This window comes from Electrophorus electricus, chromosome 4 (assembly GCF_041902795.1).
Source record: "Electrophorus electricus isolate QZ-2024a chromosome 4, ASM4190279v1, whole genome shotgun sequence".
Lineage (NCBI taxonomy): Eukaryota > Metazoa > Chordata > Actinopteri > Gymnotiformes > Gymnotidae > Electrophorus > Electrophorus electricus.
The window spans coordinates 24,972,501-24,987,472 of record NC_137500.1 but is presented as its reverse complement, the minus strand read 5'-3'; positions in this window follow the sequence as shown (position 1 = coordinate 24,987,472).

Genomic DNA, 14,972 nt, shown 5'->3' with positions numbered 1-14,972 from the left:
GAAAATGAAAACTTCCTCCAGAGGAGTATGGAAATGTGTGAGTGTTTGCATCTATAGCAGAGCTTTAATGGGTGACATGCACCCATGAATAGAAGCCTTCCAGAAGGCACAACTATAAATAAATAAGTTATACACAATTTCTGGTCATTTGCCTTTTTACCTTTGCTTGTTTAAAAGTACAAACAGCTCTGAATGTGCTTCTCCCAAAGATTCAACCGCTCTGCTTGGGCTAAATGTTTCCATGGAATCAGGCCGTGCATTTTAAAGAGAGAATCAGAACACATCTGATACATTAAACTACTGCTTGTTATTGCATTAAACAGATTTTTGGTTGAGCATCAAAAGTAAAAATAACCACATTAACATTCACACACCCTCATTATGGCTTTTTACAAAGCAGCAACAGTTTTTACTGCAGGATTGCTCAGATATTTACTGTAATTTATTTTTACTGGGGTTACATTAACAGTTCTATGTATTTGCATAGTGTAGCCTTTATGTATCCTGTATCTGGGCTTTGCTTGCATGCATATACTGAAAATGCAAGCTCTGGCCCTGATTTTCATGTATGTGGATTGTCATAGGAAGTTGTGGATGATACCTGTGCTCATAGAGTGAAAGCACTGACTTATGAATGGACTAATATTGGGCCAGCATGAACTCCTTTGGTGCTCACATGTCATCACACATGTAAAACAGTGGCTAATATATTTAATATCCTCAAACACTTACAAGTCCTCCTGAAGATGCAGAGACTTCATTCCTTTGTAAGGAGCCTCCACTAATCTCATACAGATGACACAAGGACATCAAAGACATGCTTGTCAAGTGTGAAATACTGTAGCTTGCATCCATTCTAGATGTGCTGCGTATAAATATATTACCACAGCCACTAAAATAATGTGCACAAAGATCAATTGTTATCACCCGCTCCTCATGCGTTACTACAGGAGCTGTCTATTGTATCTTTTACAAGAGACGCAATCAACTGTAGAGATTCAGGAGAAGGCTTAGAGATTCAGGAGAAGGCTTGTCAATCAATTCACTGAACACCTTCAGACCATCAGAATTAAGGATTTGTCATTTTCAGTGGAAAGCTATTTTAATACTAATGCATATTGCATTAATGATGTATCTGTTTGCATTGCCAGTTGTTATTGCACCAATGAGGTTATGAAGTAAACCTTAAAAAAAGAGCTAATCTGCACTCTTTCTGGTTACTGTTGTCACTGCCTAGAACTTCATAAGCACTTGCATAGCTCTGATCTCTGTCTGAAAGATCCTGATAAGATACCTTGTACCCACCATAATAAAAATATATACTAATAATATATACTATATATAGATATATGTTGGTGCAAATCCTGCCTGGTGTATGCAATTTGTGTAATCATTATTACAAATTCACTGATGGTTATCTTATGAAATGCCAAGTACCCTCTTGACCTTCAGGTGTCTTTGTTGCAGTTAACAAAAGCAGTGATTTAATTTCTCCCTTTGGGAATGGTACTGTCTGCCTGACAGCAATGAAAACCTGAAGGTCAAGTTGATGGCAAATTTTGGAATCTTTGAGTCAGTTGTACTATTCCTGCTCAGTCTTGTGCTGAGGTTATACCAGCGTTGTCATATGTGCACTGCCTGCAGTGGAATAAGTCCCTTTTTGCACCTCTGTCACATCTATTCATTGAGTGAGTAAGATCTCACCCTGGAGGACAAAGACAGAAAGAAAGAGACACAGAAAGAGAGAGGGAGAAAAGGAAAGAAAGAAACATAAAACAAAGAGCAAGGTAAATGGGAGTAAATGGGGCGGGGGAGTGGGGTGGGATTGATATACTGTCCCTTATGCCTCACTCATAGTCCAGCAGACCCTGGGGCTGGAGGAATGCCCAATCTTGACTAATAGTGTACAGAGAGGAGCTGCTGTGAGAGTGTGTGTGTGTGTGTGTGTGTGTGTGTGAGAGAGAGAGAGACAGAGAGAGAGAGAGGGTGATATGGTGCTGTCTGCTTCTGCTGTCTAATAAAAACACCCCATTGACTTGCATTTGTAGTCTAAATGACAAATGAGAAGTTCTGCTCAAGATTCAGTTTATTGCTGTATATGTTGCTCTAACTTCAACAGGTCTGGAACTAGCTGAATATGCACTTCATTTGTGTTAGTGTGGGTGTCTCGGCTGCATCTGTTAGATCAATAAATGTGATGTAGTAGCAAACAAATGATGAATAGAAAGATTTCCAATAATTTCAGGTTTTAAATCAAATATGAATCTCTGGAAAGCCTTTTAAGTATAAGTGTGACATTTTTCGTCAGTGCTCAGACAGGAAACTGCTGTATTGATTCAGTCATTTGACTGGGTCTCAATTCAATTACGTTCCTGTGTTCTTCAGTAACCTCCCACAAACTGCTTTGAGTGGCTCTCCACAGGGAATATTTGAATTATGCAGAGTGAAATAAACGAATTCTCACCCTAAAGGTGAAGCCTGTCATTAATTCCCATCTTCTTAATTGTTGTGTTAAGGTCCAAATGAATAATTAAATGTTTAATATTCGTGCTGTCATCTCAAATGTCCCCTCGATAGCTGTGGAGCCACTAGACCTGCTTAAGAGAGCAGAAGCACTGGTGGCAGCGGTTTTGTTGAACAGTTATATAGTGCAGCATATTCACTGGGACACTTGTGTCAACCAGTCCATCACTCTATTGTACAGGCCACTGCGTCTCATTCAGCTGCCCGGAATTCTCTGCCTGCTCTGTGTCAGGCTTCTCTGCGTATGAACCTCTGTTTGGACATGGAGGGATGTGTGTGTTCAGCCGGAACTCATGCCCCTCGGAAGGGTTTCCAAGCCCACTTCCTCACAGTGTGTATTTCTGTCACAAAGTTGTCAATGGCAAAGTCTGCAGTTTGCATCTGCATGTGGGGAATCCTAAAGAGGCTGATTTTAAGAAGACGTCTCGGTTCAAGCTTGCCGCCTCAGACTCGCCGGTACTGGAATGAAGCGGGATTTGCTTCGGCTGTGGCGACAGCTGTGGAAATGTGTGCGAAGTACGTTGTGCTAACGATGGCCACCTTCACTCCTCTCTCCGTGAGCCATGTTTTGGTCAAGGTTTCATTTCACATCATACTTTAGGGGTTGATACAGATGCTGCATCTTTTATGGGTCTTTTTTAATATCACATGTCACTCACCTCACAGAAAACTCACCTGTGTTAAGAAACTACCTACAGCATTCATTTGAAACAAGTTTAATAATGCAGGTGGTAATTTAACATTACTTTTCACACTCTGTTGAGTTGTGAATCTGTCTCTTTCAGCAAAAACAGATGGAATATGGATTGTTACAATGTATCTGAATATATTCAAATTTTTTCTGCAAGCACCTAACAATTAGGGGCTCCTAAATGAACTGCTTGTAGCAAAAAAAAAAAAAAAAAGATTTATTTCTCTTAGAATAAATTTTTAATTCTCAGTCCTCTGAGAATTAAATATTCAGCTTGAGCCTTATTATAGAACACAGTTCTACCACTTAGAATTTTGTGCAGTAACAGTACATTCTAATGAAGAACACACCTGATTAACTGTTGTGAGAAAACAATTTGTGAACCATTTAGAGTTATCTGCTTTTCTTTATACATAGCTCCAAAATATAATCTGATCTTTGTTTATGTCAAAATAATAAATGAGAGCACACATAATAGTACTAAATCTGGCTTAAACAATATGGTTTAAACATATTTTAAAGAATCAAGGTAATTGACATCCTTATATTTGAAAACATGCAGAACCACCAATAACCAAATAGTTTTTGTACATGTCGATGAGTCCTGTGCAGAGGTTAGGAGGTATTCTTCCCTGTTCCTCCGTAAAACTGTCATATATATTTTGGGATGTCTTGCTTGAATGGCCGGCTTCAGTGCATGCCACAGCGCTTCACAGAGATTGAGGTCAGGTCTCTCACCAGCCCATCCTAAAATAAATACGCTTTTGCTCTGTTTGAATATATCTTCTGTTGATTTATTCCTAGGTTTCAGATCACTGACTCATGTTCTGTGACCAAACCTCTTTTAAATGCTAGATTACAGACAAACGTCCTGATAAATGAAGTAGAATTTCCTGATACAGGTTGGAGTGTATTGGTGTGCCAATGGCTGCAGGCTGTCTAGACCCTGCGGCAACAAATCAAGCCCATGCCATTATATTCCTTCCACCGCACATGAACATGTGTGTGTGTGTGTGTGTGTCCTTTATACATTGCACTCCAGCACAGTTTCCATGCCAATCTCAAATACATCTACTGAATCTGGTATTTAACTTATAGGTTGAAGCTGTTGTGTTTGAATGGGAAAATTACCAAATTACCAAATTCTGCTGGACTGGCCCTCTAGGACTAGTGCATATCTGACATAGCGAATCACATATAATGAAGTTAATTGCTTAAAAGATTTCTCCAAATTCTAATAAAGAAATGTAAAAAAAAGTAAAATTGTATTAAATTATCTGTAATTACCATTATGACTTGATTAAGATGAAATTCTATTTTAGAAACATTCATGCAGAAATAGACACAATAATCAAACGCACAAATGTTTTCACAGAAATGTCAGCATAACCACTTTTGACATATAGTTTGACTAAGTGAAGTTTGAAGTTTTGTATTGTGCCATTTTCTGTCAGCATATCATTTTGGCAGGCTACATGTCCCAGTTTTTCAGCTTTCACAGCTTGTTGCAAACCCCATTTATCACAAAGAAGGCCAGGAACCAGAAATAAGCAAGGGGTAATTTTTCTATGGCCACAGTATTCATATATACTTTCAGACTGGATATTACTCTCTTTGGTCAGCTATATGTCAACAGAACAGGCAGCATGGTAGCTCTTCTGTCTTTCTCTCCAACCCTTTTTCTCTCTCTCTCTCTCTCTGTTTTTATTTATGCTCAGGGTGCGAGAGGTTGGAATAGTAGCACAGGGATTTCCTCTCCTTCATGATGTAAGGCAGCCTGGCAACTGTCAGGCACTGACAAAAAAAAAACAAATGAAATGCACAAACTCACTGAAGCAAACTATTCTAAAATGAACAAGACAGAGCCACGCGTTAAAGGTGAAGTAGCGGTTCTCCGATGGTTACGCTTGCATTAAATGTCAGCATTCAATTCTAAGAAAACCAAATGACATGCTGTAAAGAATAGCTAATGGACTTAATATTCCAAGAAACACCCAAATTACTTCTCTCAGTAATATTTAGTTATGCAGCACTGGATGTCACAGTAGTATTGTGGATGTTGCCCGTTCACCCATTTCTTTCTTCCTCGGCCCTACAAATTTCACGACTAGGTAAAGAGATGGAGAAAGAAAGAAATCTCCCTCTGCCCCTCCAGACTGGACTCGAATTGAATCCCAGAGAGTGAGTTACCATGAGGCCAGTGTGCGCTCGTCTCACATGAATGTTTAAACTTGTCGTCTCTCTCCAAGGGCCCTGGGGAGCCCGGTGTATGCTTCTGTGTCCTGCCTTATATACTGACAATGGTGGGCACACTATAAACCTTTATAAAGGCAGAGCGGCAGGGGAGCTATCAGGTAATGGAGGGAGATTTCACTGGTACAGACTCATTCCGCAGAATGATGCACTCGGCGTGGCCAAAAGCGGTGAACTGGACACTGTTGTGTGTATCCACAACATCCCATGATTGAAACAGCAACTTGGCTTCTTCATTTTTTTTTCTTTTTTTGCTTTACCTCTTCCTGATAGAGCATTCTGGAAAATCACTAAGCGTGCTTTTGTCATTTACAGAGGTGTGCTCTATAACAACAAGAAGAAGAAAATCATGAATAGTATGAGGCTAGCTTCTTGAGGAAAAATATCTCCCTTACTTTGAAAAGGCTAAGATTTATGCATCCACTTTCCAATCACACCCCATAAAAGTGGTCAGTGAGTGTACTGTAAATGAAAGAAATTCAGCACCTCTGTTACTGTCCCTAAAGGACCTTGGTGAGCATTCTACAGACTTGTGAGTCACAATGGGCTTAGGAAGGAGTCTCATGCATTTGGTGAGGATTCTGTTCATATGTTGCCACAAGAAGTATGTTGAACAAGAGTGGTATTCATGGGGTGTTAACAACGTAGATAAGAAAAGAAAGTGGAAATGGGGGATTGTGGGCCACATTCATAAAATATATCACCAGATTTATCTAGACATTTCTAGGAGCTAGCACAAATGTTTTCCTCATTCCTAAATGTGGATGTTTGGTATATTTTACCATTTGTATGGTATGTGGTGAATTTTGGCCTCATTTGCATATGAAGCTAGCAATTCATAATCATAATAATTTATAATAATTGATACTCAGAACACTGCTCCACAAAAAATGCCACCTGAACCTTTTTTTTCTGGAAGAAGCAGATGTGGATTGGACAATCATTTCTCTAACAATGTCTGATGACACATGCAAGTCATCATCAAAATTCTGCACGCCTACCACTTTAAATAACTGACAAATGCATTTAAAAGACACATTTTTACATGTTTGGAGTGGGCAATGATAGCTAACTTTGCAACTGCACTGGTAAGAGTATACAAAGAGGAACGTGACTTGTATGAGGTGACTGAGGATCCCTGAACTTTTGCCACAAGAAATGCAAATGTAGGTGTTTAAGAGGAAGAAAATATCAACTATAATTAATTATAATTATAAGATTATATAATTATATAATTATAAGATTATATAATTATATAATTATAAGATTTTGCTACTCTGCCATGATTTAGAAGAAGTAGTGAAGTCAACTGTTATATTATCTGATATATTTTGTCTTGGTGAAAGTTACAAATGCATTACATTTTTATTTTTAATCCATATCAGTGGTTTCTTGACTGAGGTTAGTTATTTTTCACATGGGTCATTAATATGTATGGCCTCTTTTACATGTTGATTTTGATTGGCTTTCACGTTACACTCAGGTGAACGTACCAGAGCGGTAAGATGACACTGTTGCACTAATTATCATGACAGTGACTTTATGGATAGGAGTTAAACACCATGTCACACATTTTGCATGGTGTAGTGTGGTTACCATCAAGTTTTATTAATCTGGCTCTATCTCCTTTGCAAGGACTCAAGTCAGTGCTTAATAGTCCAGCGGTCACAGACATTTATGTCTAATCAATTGAAGATTAATAACTTCTGCTCTAGAGTTGTGTGTCCAAGTTGTTATCTGTCCAAAAAAAAAAAAAAGATTATGAAGCTCAAACTCTGCATTATTAAATTAAATATGAGAGTTTGACACCTAACTAGGATCAAGATCATTACAGATGTAAATATTTAAGAGCCATGAAATGTTTTCTTACAAATGTATAGATCGAGGACCCTCTGTGATTTTCATGAGCTCTACACAGCCCTTTAGATGGAGTTGTGTAGAAAGAAGAGAAACCAGAAATTAGTATTTATCCAGGCAGAGTATAAAAAGTCAAACATTAGGACAAGATCTGAATTGAAATAATGGCGCTAATGGCACTTATAGCCTTTTTAGTCCATAACGGAGGTAGCATGAGTGGGCTCTGAGCTCTGTGTTCATGTACTCTTTATAAGACATGTTTGTCCCCAGTGAAGAACCCATAAACCCATAAGAGGGTCAGTGAGAAGTACAAAGGGTTCTAGATAGCACCTTTTGTCTGTGAGTGAAAGCTGTACTGTAGATTAAATGTGCCTATAACCCAGAGCATAATCTGACCTAAAGGAGATGTGCAGTGAGCTCAGTCCATAATTATTCTCTCTAAATCTCTAAGGAATGTGAGGTCCTTAATGCTTCTTCAAATAGCTGGTACTTGTGTGACTCCAATGACACAGACTGATTTAAAGGTCTTTTTGCATATATTTAAAACTTGTACATATGTGTAACAAAATAACTAGTCAGTAAATCAAGCTCTGTGAGGCGCAGTAAGGAAAAGCTGGTATTTTGTATCCAGTTATACCTTAGCATAGTCTATTTAATAGCAGCATCAATTCCAGTACAGTAGATATAATGAAATGAATACATTTGCATATACAGTAGTTGTTTATCCTGGGTAGTTAGGCTAATAACTAAAGTCTAGTTATGCATTGCAATGTCAGGTTTTATATATAGGCTATACTGGCAATACGTATTGATGAAAACTTCCAAATGAAGGAATATTTAAAGTTGCAGAAGTACCAGGGACTGAACAAGGAAATAAAGTGAATCTTAGCAGTGGTCCCTTATAACTTTGATTTATTACAAAGATACTTGTTGTAGCTTGTTCGTGCTGGTGTCTACTTCGCTCCATAACGGTGTATTTTTTAACCATTCATTTGCATGGATGCCCTTTTATTCAAATATAGATATGGATGCCCCAACAGGGACAACTTTTTATTTGAATATCAATAGACATACAATTAGTTTTGCTGTCACAACAAATAATGATACACAGATACAAGTACTATGTTCTCTACACATCGTTAAAAATACTACAAGGCCTCTGATATAAGAACCAAGAAGGAGCAAATGATATAACCCCCACCAGAAGTGTGTACTTAGCTTCGTATTTGTGGATCAAAATCACTTCAATCAATCAAAGAGAACCCTGTTGAGACAGACCCACCCCTAAAGCACAGCTACATGATTTAATCAGTGTCAGGAGAGGTAGGTGTAAAACGAGTGTCAAGGTGCAAATGAGATGAGGGCCGTCTGAGATTCACCTGAACTTTCAAAGAAATCCAATTAAATGTGAGCGATAATAAGAGAAACACCAGTGAAGGGTCATTTGTCTGCTACTCTTCTGCAACAAAATGCTGTATGCTTTCATGCTTTTGTGCCTGGGCTCAAAGTGAACACACAGCATGGGGTTTAGCAGAATACTGAATACAGAAGTGCTTATCACATCACTTTGCTTTCAAGTGGTCACAATGCATCTTTTCTTCGCAGGTGACATTGTTACTAACACAGTAAATCCCAAAATAACATGCTTTCACAACATGCTTTCATGCATCTGGAATTATACGAGTAATGGCCAGAGAGTGCCCTAGTCACGAATCACAGCAGTTAGCATGCTAGCATCAACAGAAGCCTCTGAACAACAAGCATAGTACAAGACCACAACCACAAACAAATTAAGTAAACATCCTGCCTCTTCTATTGTGTAACAACATCAGCAGCCTCCAGGGTGAAGGTCAAAATGTATAAACCAGCACATTTGAGGAGAATGCTAAGCATTGTACCAACCACAATATTATCTAGTGATTACTTCCATTTTAATGACAACAACAAAAACACCTACCACCCCCCACCCCACCCCATGATGTCACATAGAACAACTGTAACTCTAATCTGAATGTAGCATAGCCCCCTGCACTTTGATGTGGTATATGGGTATGTGCGGTCCAGGAGGGGGGGTGAATCGTTGAGAATGGTAATACTGATTTTTACACCCTGAGGCTCAAAAAAAGGACCTTTCAGCACTACTTTTTACAAGCTCACAATCTGGCTAAGTGCACTCTCCCAGGCCTTGCTCTACATAAACAGACTACCACATTTGATTGCACGCAGCTTAAGTGTGCAGATCTGTGCATCTCCGGAGCAGGAGATAGGGGTTAGGGGGGACAGTGAGTGGTGTAAGATTGATAAAGCCATGGTGAAACCAAATAGCCTAACCATGGTCTGCACTCTCTCCACAATGCATAAGAGCAATGCCAATAATTCCATTAATGAGGCCCAGTGATTTGAAATAGTTTAATAGAGCTATCTTCATTACTGTTGCAGATCTCTTTATCTAGGCCTTTCTGTCCATTAGTCCATTAGTAACTGTGTATCCATGGATACGAAGTGGAATCTAGTTGTGGTTCAGGCGGCCTTTCATTTGAGAGCGTAGGTGTGTGTTCACTCCATTACTGTCAAAAATAGAAGATTAGCACATATGAATGCTAATGTGGTAGTTAGTAGCATCAAACATTATCACAGCACCTTGTTTCCTCTTTTTCAGATTAAATTATTGTGAGTTAGGCTGCTTCCTTTCTGTGGAAGTGGAACTTCTGTGTTTTAGTTCTCTAAGGACTGATTTTCCAGACAGAATAAATCTGGGCGTGGGCCAAACAATGCTGCGAGTAATGAGGTTCTTTCTGAAATATCCCATTTATTAGGAATAAGCCTAATCTGCATTGTGAAAACCAGGAAAGCTCTCAGTGGGTTTATATCTGTTTCTAATCCTCATGAAGCAGTTGCCTCTATATCTTCTCCCATAGTCATGCTGTATGGCCTCTGCGCATACCCTCTGATGTGTAGTACCCTCTCATGTGACAAGGTTGCTTGTTAATGATCCCTTTACCCTCTGCTTGGCAAGCTGAGACACTATGTTCTCCCTGACTGGTGTCATTGAACGTTTTCCTATGTAGTGCCAGTCAAAAAGTGCACAGACCAACTTTTTTTCCTTTATCCTCACATTTTGAAAATTGCAGTGAAGATATGAAAACACACATACAGAATTCTGCAGTGACCAAAACGTGTTTATTTAGATTCTACAAACTAGCCAGCCTTTGCCTTGGTGGCAGCTTTGCACAGTTGCAATTCACCTAACCACCTTCATGAAGCAGCCACCAGAGAGGCTTTTCCACATATGCTGAGCACTGTATGGCTGAGGGACTGAAGGTGAAGGTGAAAACCTTTCATTTAAATTGTCTGTTCTGAGAATAAATTAATCCACACTTTCCTTATTTGTATTTCTCTTAGAAACAAATTTAATTTAGATCAAATGTTTAAGATCATAAAAAAAAAAAAAATAAAATAAAAAAAAAAGATTCAGTCAGGTGTGTCCAAACTTTCAACTAGTACTGTATGGACCTTTTTTTCCATGTACTTAGCTGTGGTTCTGTTTTGCTCATGCGGTTAATCCATACCAATCACCATTTGCCCCACTGGCTCCATACAGTGCTCCTCTTATAATTTATAGAATCACACAATCACTCTAATGGATGAGTCTCTGGATATAGACGAAGCCTGGTCTTGTGTTAAATTACTCTCACAGTAGTAATTTGCAATTAAAAAAGCTTCATAATCTAGGTCTACTCTGAGTCTGTGTCTCGGGGAAAAAAGCCGTAAGTGCATTACTCTGTAAAGAGGCTTACGGCATTTTGTTCCACTATGCTTGAATGTAAAGTATGTGTGTAAGTGTATCCAAATCAACATGCTTTCATTCGCACTGTGCTTTTCATTTACAGTGCAGTCATTCCTGCCCCACAGCGGTTATTTGTAGTGCAGTGCTCCACAATCTTCCACAAAAAAGGGTTCAGAGCTCCTAATGAAGCGAGTTGAGGCTTTGCCACAAAAGAATTACTAACTCAGTCAATACAGAACTCATGAACCAGCTGAGAATTTCAATTTCAAAGCAACTCATTTACTTTGAGCCTGTGCACATAAATCTAGTTGAGGCATTAGACTTTAAGATAGATGAGTGTCTTATATTCAATCTAAGGCAATTAGGGGGACCACGGTATGTAATTAGTATACTGATATGGCTGGAGAATGGGCAGAGGGTTTAGGTACGTGTGGGTGGTTGAGGTGGCCTTTGAGAACTTGAGTTGAGTGGCACAGATGTTTCATCAATCAGTTGGATAATAATAAGATATCAAAGAGCTCCTGTGGGATGGCATCTGAGCCCTCCAACTATAGCAAAGCTCTGCAGCATGCTTGTCTACCACTTTCTTCTTGTATGCATCGATCTTAATAACCATGAAATGCTGATTTACTCTGCGCTATGCTCCAGAGTGGCCTCTCAGGCAGAGAGAGATGGTGAGTGGGAGAGAGGGAAGGAAGAGAGATTCAGATGTCAGGTTCAGGGAGTTAGCCTCAGTTATCACATTTCTATAGATGGCTGGCAGTTCGATTTTGCAGCTCAGCAGAGCTTAATTCAGAGAACTGCACTTTGAAGGGGGGGGGGGTGAATTTTCTCTGAGAAAATGGGCTGCAAAATTTAGCTTTGCTATGTTTAATGGTTAGATGGACTGTGTGGATATAGGTTTAGCACAGTAGGCTTAAGCTACAGAACCTGTAATGTGTGTAATTGCTAGTATGATCAATTTTATTTTGTTATTCTAGTACACCAATTGGAAAGGATGTGCTTGGCATTGGTAAGTACTATACAGCTACATGATTCCCCAGGCTAGGTTTTCACAGCTAAGTGTCAAATGTATAGCTTTGACACTTAGCTCATGCAATCTAGAGGTATAGAAATACTCTGCTCACTACTCTTTACTCCTCATCAGTATGTCATCCTGCTGTGTCAGGTTTGCAGAACGTATATCCCTTGATAGCGCTACACTTTTTTGGTTAGCTCACACTGACATATGGTTGCACCACAGCTGTTTTTACACTACTGGCCAGTATCAGCAGTCACTGAGGATTCAAGCTTACTAATTGAGGTCAGAAGATCTCTCAGATGGGACTTTTTCAATCTTCCTTGGCCTCTCTTTTTAACTTGCTGAAATGGAGAAGTTCTCCAGGGGTGGCCCCTGAAATTAAATGGCCCATAATTTCACTGATATGTGTCAGTACCCCGTCAGAAGGAGATTGTGTGTGTGTGTGTGTGTGTGTGTGTGTGTGTGTGTGTGAAGGAAGGAGGAAGTGCCCCCACCCCCCACTCCTTTACTTAATATCTGCAGGTCTTTAAGAGCTCCACCTTCATTAACTCCCCCTATTACTGCTTGGTCTGGAACTGGTACAGTCTCCCCTTCACATGTCAGTAGAGTTGTCAGTCACAATGTCCCAACACTGCGATATCCATCACAATGAGAGAATGAGATGCATTCCCATAGCCCAATTCCCCTCTCCATGCCTAGTGACTCTCATATGTGGCTTTGATAGATCTGAGATAGGACTTGCTCCACCCACCCAATGCTCTCCTCTATGCGGTTTTCCATTATTTCATTTGCATAATTCCCTTCAAGAAATGATTGAACGCAAAGTGGATTTTTTTTTTTGCATGTATGACTTTTGGATTTACACAGCCTCTGGGCAGAAGCCACTGCTAAAAAAATAAAGCTGGACCCGTTGCACATAGAAGCATGATCCTGTAATGTTCATCTATTATTATTATTATTATTATTAGTAGTAGTAGTAGTAGTAGTAGTAGTAGCTGTTGTTGTAGTAGCAGCAGTAGTAGTAATAGTTGTAGTAATGGTGGTGGTGGTGGTTGTGGTAATATTATTTCTGGTGCTGTTAATATAATTTTAGAGATCTTCAAAAAGATCTCTACAGACCTCCATCTTTATCCCCCTAAAACTATTTTGTTCATTGTTGCATCGAGATGACCACAAGTTAATCCTTCCCTAGAGTCTGTATGAACTCATGCTGCAATTATCTTCTCACACATGACCATCGCTTTATTGCCTTATTGCCTTCCTGCTGGCTGAGGTAAGGAGGGCTGCAGAAGTCCGAATCAGGAAGAGACCCCCATTCCAAGCACTGCTGATCAGTGTATATTTCTAAGGCTGAATCCTGAGTATGCAGTTCCTTTTTAGGCAAGCATAGGCTCTTTGTGGAGGACATTTAATTGACATTGACTTTGTGTGTCTGCAGGACCTCAATAGAAATCTGTCTCTCCCACCGACAGAATGGCACTAAGAGAGCCAGAGGAGGCAGTGTGAAAGGGCCACCCCTGTTCCCGGATGCTAATAGAATTGATTTTTCCCCTTTCCCTTCCTCGCCACTCTCCCGCCACTAGGCTGTGATATAAAACTGCGGCAGAGACACGGCAGTCGTAGATGTAACGGGATACCCTCCATTATGTTGCGTGGATTGTGTCTTGCAACCGCAGTGCTCATGTGTGAGCTTTCCAGTTGAAGGAGGTCCACCCCTGTGGTTTCATCATAGCACTGCTTCAAGTGCAGCCAAGCAGCCAGTGGTTTTCCGCAGCTATTTACTTTCATTAGAGCTTTGAGACCAAGAGCAGTCATCTGCACTAGAGAAACAGAAGCAATGTTTGTTTCCCACAATGCAAAGCAAAACACTGCTTTCTGCTGCTCTGTCTGTAATGCTTGTCTGTACTACTTTGTGTTTTTTATTGAAATTGTGTTTAAAAAATGAATATGTGAATGTACAGAGAATATACACAGAAAAGATGACGACTTTTGCTTTGTTTCATGTTGTTTGTCTTTGATTTGAAGGTTTTTTGGTTATAGTATGTTCAGTATATGCAGCTATAATATAGGAAAAGTCATATTGTTTAAATAGAGTCACTGATGTGTGTGGCAATAAAAAATTCAGACAACACACCACTTTCCTCAAAAGTAGCCGCCCTACCCAGCACTTGAAGCCAGGTCTGACAGGAGGTAAATGTGAGCTCTGACCACTGGACCAAAGAGACAGCTCTCTAGCATAGCAGCCAGAGCACACATTTAACCTTCCTAACCATCACACCATCCTCCCTTTTGGAGAGTGATGGTCTCTATCATAGTTCTCAACATGGTCCAGGCCATGACTGTAGAGAATGGCGTGTTTCCACTACACACACCCCGATCTTTGGGATGCCCATGGTAATGGGAAAATATTCACTCTGCATCAACACAATAGGTAATTTGGAGGTTAAATGTCAAAACCCTTTTCCATAATCCTGAAATCATTGATGGCCATGATTCTGGAAAGGCACTTTAGCATTTAATTAAATAGGCCTCTTTGATGTTCAAGGTGGTTGATGGCTGCAGCAGAGCCGTGGCCTTGACAAACACACTTTTTAAAAGAGGCTCATTATTTGCATGTCTTTCAAGCTCCTCCTGACACTCTTTGTAACACAATTACCAGTTTAGTCTTTCAGACAATCATCATTTGAATAACACGGTACATTCAGGTCACAGCCCTTTTTCACATTTATTGAACCAATGTCACATTTGTTGCAAAAGGATGTGAAAATGTAGAACAACCAGGCATAACTGAAGTGAGAAAAGTCTGTTCGGCTGGTGAAAACAAATGACACATTGCATTT